The 8,441-nt window shown below is 34.6% G+C and overlaps 1 non-coding gene across 1 annotated transcript; it reads left to right on the top strand.

Moving 5' to 3' along the window:
- Nucleotides 1-1,531: 1,531 nt before the first annotated feature.
- LOC138164499 (U6 spliceosomal RNA) lies at nucleotides 1,532-1,636 on the top strand. The gene has a single exon (XR_011169081.1). It is a non-coding gene; the product is annotated as a U6 spliceosomal RNA (small nuclear RNA).
- The last annotated feature ends 6,805 nt before the right edge of the window (nucleotides 1,637-8,441 follow it).

Below are 8,441 nucleotides of genomic sequence, written 5' to 3'. Positions count from 1 at the left end.
TCGCACCCCATGGACAAACACATGGTGATGGCATGGATATAAAATGGGATATAGAATGACTAGTCAAAGGTCAGTAGTCACTCAAAGGTCATGTTTACTTAGAATATTTATATAAAAAAATTGATTCAATACCAATAGGAGATGTATATTACCAGTGGGGTGGAGAAAGTGGGATGACTTGGACCAACTGAATAAGAGTATTATATGGACAGCCTAGTAAGGAATGAGGAATGAAGAACAGAGAATTAGGAAGCTTCATTCTACCTGAGCCACAAGGCTCAGAATGAGGAATTAAGGTAAAAAATATCCCACTGCAAGCAAGTAGAAAGGTGCAGTGCCTGGTTTTCTGTCAGGTTAGGTCTTAGTATGGGGTATCACGGACTTTCTTTTTGTATGGTGCCTAACTAATTTCATTCATTCATTCATTTATTTATGCTTTTTGAAGGGGGGCAAGGTAGGGCAAATGGGTTTAAGTGACTTGCCCAATGTTACACTGCTAGTTTTGTGTGTGTGTGTGTGTGTGTGTGTGTGTATGTGTGTGTGTGTGTTAAGTTTCATAGGCCACATTTGCACTCAGGTCCTCCCGACTTCAGGGCCGGTGCTTTATTCACTGTGCCACCTAGCCGCTCCTCTAACTAATTTTTACTGGCTGATATTATGTCACTCTTTCTTCTTGTAATTTATTTTTTTCCTTAAGAATTTAGATGATGACATTTGGAAAATATATATTTAATATTGATACTAGTTTATTTTCTATGCTTCTTTTAACTTAATAGAATTTCCTTATTAATTTTTTTAGTACATAGAATTTCAATATTTAACTTTTGTGTTGTCATGATTACAAAATAACTGGGGAACATCCTTTGCTCATGACTGGGTCATGCAAATATAATAAAAATGACAATACTACCAAAATATATGTGTGCATACATATGTGTTACAAATCATTAAAGCTATATTTTATTGAATGTCATAAAGAAATTTTTAAAATGATTTGCAGGAGCAGAATGTCTAGATTTTAAATGTAAATGATTCAAAATGATGAAACTTAAAACAAAACAGTGTCAGGTAAGCTATATAGGTCATAAATTACTTCAGTACTTTGACTAGAAGTAGAAGAGCTGAGGTAGTCAAACAAAAGACACCCCCCCCCCCAAAAAAAGCCAAGACTACAAAGAATTCTGAGATGGATGCATTCACCCAATTATAAATTTAAGAGTAAATTAACTACAAAGAGATGTCAAGACTTTGAATTAGGTGGACACAGGAAGAGTAATTTTAGTTAAAACTATATAAATATATCCAGTTCTAAAATTCATTACTTTGTATTTCCTTTAAAAAAAAAACAAAGAACAAAACAATGTTCAAAGATGTTATTAAAAAACAATAGAGGAATTTGGAGGGAAACCTGACAGAAGACTTGAAGAAATGAGGCTTTTGCATGTACTTTACATTATATTCCACAATAAATTCAAATTGAAAACATGACCTGGATATTAATTGTTATATTGTTAAAATAATTAGAAGAGAAGTGCTTGCTTCAGCAGCACATATACAAAATTTGAAACAATACAGAGAACATTAGCATGGCCCCTGTGCAAGGATGACACAAATTCATGAAGTGTTCCATATTTTTAGCTTGACTAATGTTTAATGTGAAGGTATTTGTAGAACCTATATCAGATTGCATGCAATCATGGGGGGTAGAAAATTTGGAACTCAAAAACTTGTGGAATTGAATGCTGTAATTAAAAGTAAATAAATAAATTGTTAAAAAAAAAAGAAAGAAAAAATTGATAAATAGATGTGTAGAAAAAAAAATTTCAGATTAATTAGAAGACAAACAAATAATCTAAATTTTATTGTTGCTATGGGTAAAAGTATTCTTAACCAAACAAGGGACTAGACAAAATAGATAATATTGATTCTATTAAATTGAAATGCAAAAACAAAAACAAAACAAAAAACATGTAATGCAAATAACAGAAGAAGGTAAGATTTTATATGTGAGAAATCAACAATAGCTGCATCAAAATTCTTGGATAATAGCTTTGTATCCAAGAATAATGAACAATCATATTGCAAACCATTCAGAAACTGTGCAAATAATGTCACTGTCCCTGTACCTTGTGACTCAGAGATTCCTCTACTAGATAGATAGCCCAAGGAGGTCATTAATAAGCAGAATGTTCTCAAAATGCACCAAAAGAGGTAGAAAGGATATTTTCCCCTGAACATTATGCTCCATTTTGCTGGGTAGGTGATTCTTGGTTTTAATCCCAGATCCTTTGACCTCTGGAATATCATATTCCAAGCCCTTTGATCCCTCAGTGTAGAAGCTACCAGATTCTGTGTTATCCTGATAGTGTTTCCACAATATTCAAATAGTTTCTTCTTGGCTGGTTGTAACATTTTCTCCTTGATCTGAGAACTCCAGAACCTGGAAATAATATTCCTGTTTGGGGATCTTTTTCTAGTGGTGATTGGTGAATCCTTTCAACCTCTATTTTGCCGTCTGTTTCTAAAACATCAGGGCAATTTCCCTTGAGAATTTCTTGAAGGATGATTTCTAGGTTCTTTTTTTGATCATGGCTTTCAGGTAGTCCAATAATTTTTAAATTATCTCTCCTGGACCTATTTTACAGGTCGGTGGTTTTTCCAATGAGATAATTCACATTGCCTTCTATTTTTTCATTTGTTTGGATCTGTTTAATAGTATCTTGATTTCTAATAGTTATTAGCTTCCATTTGCTCCAATCAAATTCTGTAGGAATGATTCTCTTCAGTGATCTTTTGAGATTCTTTTTCCATCTGACAGATTCAGATTTTTAAGGCATTCTTCTCCTCATTGGCTTTTTGAGCCTCTTTTGCCATTTGAGTTAGTCTATTTCTTAAGGAGTCATTTTCTTCAGTCAGGTTTTTGACTCTTTTTTATGATTTTCTTGCATCATTCTCATTTCTGTTCCCAATTTTTCCTCCATTCTCTTTTTTGGGTTTCAGAATTTTTCTTAAGCTCCTCTATGGCCTGTAACCAGTTTATATTTTTCTTGGAAGCTTTTGGTGCAGGAGTTGTGACTTCATTGTCTTCCTCCCAATCCATGCTTTGATCCTTTTTGTCCCCAAAAAAGAAATACAAAGTTGTATTGCTATGGTTGCTTTTCTTCCTTTGCTTGATCATGTTGCCACTAAATTACTTGACTTTTGAGCTTTTTGCCACAGTAGAACTCTGCTTCCAGAGAGGAGAACTTTGTCCCAAATCACTGGGGTTTTAGCAGCTGCTGGAGCTGTTAGTTGGCTGCCCTCTCTGAAGCCTCCATGGACTCTGGCACCTGGTCACACACCCCAGGACCTCCACCCTAGATAGTGATCCAGATCCAAGCAGGTTAAAGAAAGATCAATTACCCCTAAGAGTGGTAGCTTGGTCCCTTTACGATTTGTAGGCCAGTAGCTCTGTAGCAGCCATGAAGCGGCTGAATAACCACTGTGCCTCAGTCACTTCTTCCTCCAGGGGCAGAGGCCAGACCACACTCTTAGCCTCCCTGTTCCCAAAGTCCATACTGACCTTTTACTTTTCCTTTGGCATTTATGGGTTGATAAATCTGGAAACCACCACAGCTGCTGGTGATCCACTCTCCAGAAGTCCCTCCAGCTGGATCTGGGTGGGGCCACCCTGGGGATAAAGCTAAAACCTCAGGCTCAGGTGGGCTGCTACCAGTGAGCTGCAATGGACCCTTTCTGTGGGCCTTCCAGGTTGCCTTCAGTGGGAGATTTGTTTTTTTCTATCACTTTGTGGGTTCTGTAGCTCTAAAGTTTGTTTAGAGTCATATATTATAGATATTTGAGGTGGTTGTGGGGAGAACTCAGGGAGTTTTCCTGCTTCTACCCCTCCATCTTTGCTCTGCCCCCCCCCCCCCACAAGCAATTAAATTAAAAAAAATACCAAGAATTTTGCAAAATCACAAAGAAATAGGGTGGCTCAAAAGAATAGATATGTGAAAACACACCCTTTCCATTTCTGCATGTGCATACACACATGCATATCCATACATCCCCACACACAAACTGCTTTTCACGGGTGAAAAAGTACAAGCAGGCGGAATATTATCTATTTTCAGATATTTTAGTTGTATTAATGTTATACTGATTTTTCCTTCTTGTTCATTTCTTTTTAATTAAAAAAAAACTTGGTCAGATGGCATGGATCTCTACAAAGAAAGGGGCAAAGGAATAAAAATCTATTGATGATAAAAATATGTATATATGAATAAAAAGCAAAGCTATAGTCATATGGATTATGAAATTCTTTAAATGATAGAGCAAGGAGTTTGACTTTTATATAGTAAGTAGATCAGTGGTGTCAAACTCAAATAGAAAGGGACTACTAATCTACAGAAAAAAAGAATCGAAAGGACACATTTTGACTTCTAAAATGTAATGATATCTAGATTATACTTTATTTTTATTCTGTTAAATATTTCCCAATTACATTTTAATTTAGTTTGGGTCCCATCTAACACAGACAATTCCCAAAGTCACTGTTTTAAGAACATATACACTTGTAATTTTTTTTTTTAATTCCTTCATCTTATAGTAGCACTTGTTATTCTCATGGGAAAGCTGTTAGTTCTCAACATATTCTTGTTATTTGTTGGCTTATTGAGTGAAGGAATGTTACAGCAGAAAATTGAACTCCAAAATCTCAATATCTTTCACCAACAAATAATGAAATTAAGTACTTCTGTTGTTTTCATGAAATAAAAAGATTCCTGCTTCTTATTTCTCGAGTTAAATAAGTAGTAACTTTACATATGACATAACTTTGACAAATCTCTCATGTTGGATTATAGATGATGGGTATTAGCTTCCTTTGGGCTAATTCCAGATTGTTTAGTTGTATTTTAATATAATTATAATTCTAACTGTTGTTTTAGGTTTCTACTTAGTTTTTTCACACAGTTTACAATTCCCCATTGACCATGATTAAACTGTCTTTCTACCTAAGTGCCTGGACAATTTGTAGAGCACAGTTTGATGAATTTTCATAGCCATCTGGCTACAGTTTGACTTCTTTAATCTTAAACTTTATAAAGAAATAATTTAATCAAATTCCATAATAGTCCATGTAAAGGGATTGGGCCTTGCAGAATTCCACTAGGCAACTGATTTGTGTGTGAGTACCACAGTTCCACAGAAGTCTGAGGTAGAGACAGATCATTTATATAAATTAAAATTATTGGGGGTCTAAATGGTGAGCCCTTTGCAACAACCTCTTTTGTAAGTGGAAAATTTTAAAACTAAATCTTATCTGCTTGATTTCTTTCATCAAGATAAGATTTAAGTAAATTAATTATAATTTGTGAAATATTAAAAACTAGAAAGCCTTTGGAGCACATATTTTTGACAGTTTTCAAGGTCTCCACTTTATTTAAAAATTCAGCCTCTAAGATGTGACTGTAGTGGTTTCTCAAGGTATTTAAATGTTCTGTACTACTTTTTGGAATCAAAATTAATGCTAGAGTTCTGAAAATAATTCACAAATTAGGAAACATTACATAGAAGTTCTCTAGCCTTGATCTTATTTCTTGTCTCCAAAATACAAGAGAACATATCTTCACTCTTTCATATTGATATGTTACATATTTTCTTTTTTTTTTTAAGCAATTGGGATTAAGTAACTTGCTCAAGGTTACACGGCCAGTTATTTCTGGGTGTGGTGCTGAGTATATGAGCCTGGATTTGATCCAGGTCATCCCGACACTAGAGCCGGTGCTCTTACTCTCTGAGCCACCTGGCCGCCCCTAAGCAATTGGGGTTAAGTAACTTGCCCAAGGTTACATGGCCAGGTGTTTCTGGGTTGGTGCTAAGTGTCTGAGCCCAGGATTCGATCTCCAGGTCTTCTCAACACTGGAGCCGGTGCTCTTACTCGCTGTGCTACCTGGCCGCCCCTATGTTACATATTTTCAATACATGAAAATTGGGTGGTCTATTTCTAATTCAATATATCTGAATGTAAATGAAAAATAGACATTTGTTTTAAATACATGCAGTTCTATGCTTTTACTGAAAAGTTACACTAAGCATTTAATCTCAGAAATTTTCCTCAATAGCATCAAAATATCATTTGTGCTCTGTAAGTGGGGAAATTCTTAACTAAGGAACTAAAGACTTTTACTTTGAATTTGGAGGTCAGATTGTCAACCAACATTTACAAATCTTTTAACCGGATCTATAAAGGGAAATAATGAAATTATGAAAGTTAAAGAGACTGATTTGTATCTTGAAGTAAAAGTTTAGCAGGAATAAGCTTTTAGCATAATTAACACATAATAAGGCCTTGGGTTTCCCAATGCAATTTATGCCTTTTGTTGTTGTTGTTTGATCCTCACAATAAGAGGGAAGTAAGGGAAGTTATGTGGAAATATTGTGAAAATAATTCAGTGGTACACAAATAAGGGCATTGTATTAGTTGTCATTTAGCCACTTCAGGCATGTCCAACTCTTTATGACTCCATTTTTATTTTCTTGGCAAATATACTGGAGTGGTTTGCCATTTCCTTCTCCAGCTCATTTGGTAGATGAGGAAACTAAGGAAAACATAGTTAAATGACTTTCCCAGGGTCACAAACCTATTAAGTATCTGAGGCCAGATTTGAATTCAGGAAGATGAGTCTTCCTAACTCCAGGTCTGGCACTCTATTCACTGCACTATGTAGCTATATAAAACAGCTTAAAAAATAACACACGTTCAAAGATTTTATAATCAATTATTGAATGGTGTTGACAATGGTCATTAGGTATATAATCTAGGAAGCCATGTATGAACTGGAAAGCAGAATATCTGATTTGTGGTACTGACCTAAGTAGTAAGTAAATGTAAAATCCTGTAGTCGTTACTTTACATCCAGTAAAATTTAAGCTCCTTCAGGGCTTGAACTCTTTCTAATGAATTTGTAATCCATAATGTGTGCATAGTATATGTGTTTATAAATAGGATCACAAATTTAGAGACAGAAGAAACCTAAGAACTTCATGTAATCAAACCTCATTATCACAGGCAGCTATCAGATGCAACAAAGAAGCCCCCAAAATTTATGTTCCTACCAAAGTTATATACAGTTTGTGACATATTCAGGATTTGTACCTGGTCTTTCTTTCTCCATATTTAATGCCCATTCCAATGCTGCATGCTGAATTGAATTGAACATCTCATCTTTGGTTTCCTAACCTATCAAATGAAACTTTAAACTACATGATCTCCAAGTGTCCCTTCAATTCTTTATGTTCTACATGATTTAATATTTTATACATTAAAAAAATACTGAACAAGGCAGTATTTGCCTCATAGTAGTAAACTGAACAGGTGAAACTTTCAAAGAGATTCCAATTCGTACCAAGTGTAGTCTACATTCTCCTTCTCCTTATTTTAAAATAAATATATTTACAAGTTAAATGTGCTTTAGAAGTCACAATTTATTAAGTGGTAATACAAAAACATTCTTGGTAAAACAAAATTAAAATGCACATCGGGAAGTTTAATTTAAAGCAGTTCTGATAAAATATTTTGAATCTAGCTGACAAAACACAAACTATTTAAAGAAGCAATTAAACCAAAGTAATCAAAAGAAAACTGCTAAGGAGTCAATGGTACTTCACTTGTAAAGAAGTCCAGACCAGTGTACTTCATCATGATTTTGCTAATATATCTTCCTTGATTATTTAGGCTTTTTGGTCTTTGTCTTCCTATGGTAAATGAGCCTGGTAAGTAACAGTAAAAGATGGTATTTTGTTCCCACTATTTATCATTCCCCTGAAATCACAATCCTTGGTGTGCTATCATAATCATCTCCCTGGGAAATAATTGTGATGTCATATTATCAAATCATGGTTTTAATTGGAAAATAGGCAGTAGAAAGATGTGGCCTATTAAGAATAAAGAACTGTTTTCATGAAAATTAATTTTATATGTATGGCATATTTTCTTTATTAAAAATAGCTCAAATTTTATAAAACTACCCCTCCCCCTCAAGCTCCTCAATTCTTTATTATTTTATGTTTAAAACTGGGTCTTATCTGATACTTCAATAGTAGGCTGTGGGAACTTACTGATAAAATTTGGGTTGTTTTCTGTGTGATGTGTAACCTTGCAAGAGGTTTTTTCCACTATGCTTTCAATTGATAACCTTGAACTCTATTTTTTTTTATTAAATCTCAAATACAGCCCTTGTTGTAGTCATCATTGAACATAAAGCTGAAAACATGACTATTTCCTCTAATGAGTCTTAAAATTAGCTGAGGTAGAAAAATGGAACCATTTTCTCCATCTTACTTTTCTTTATACATATTCACCACAAACCTCACAATCACTATTCTCTCTCTCTCTCTCTCTCTCTCTCTCTCTCTCTCTCTCTCTCTCTCTCTCTCTCTCTCTCTCTCTCTCTCTC

Source organism: Petaurus breviceps, unplaced genomic scaffold, assembly GCF_028583685.1.
Source record: "Petaurus breviceps papuanus isolate PSGF00001 unplaced genomic scaffold, PetGlider_PUasm1.0 189, whole genome shotgun sequence".
Classification (NCBI taxonomy): Eukaryota; Metazoa; Chordata; class Mammalia; order Diprotodontia; family Petauridae; genus Petaurus; species Petaurus breviceps.
Note: the sequence above shows the minus strand (reverse complement) of the source record. Positions and strands in the feature narration are given on the sequence as shown.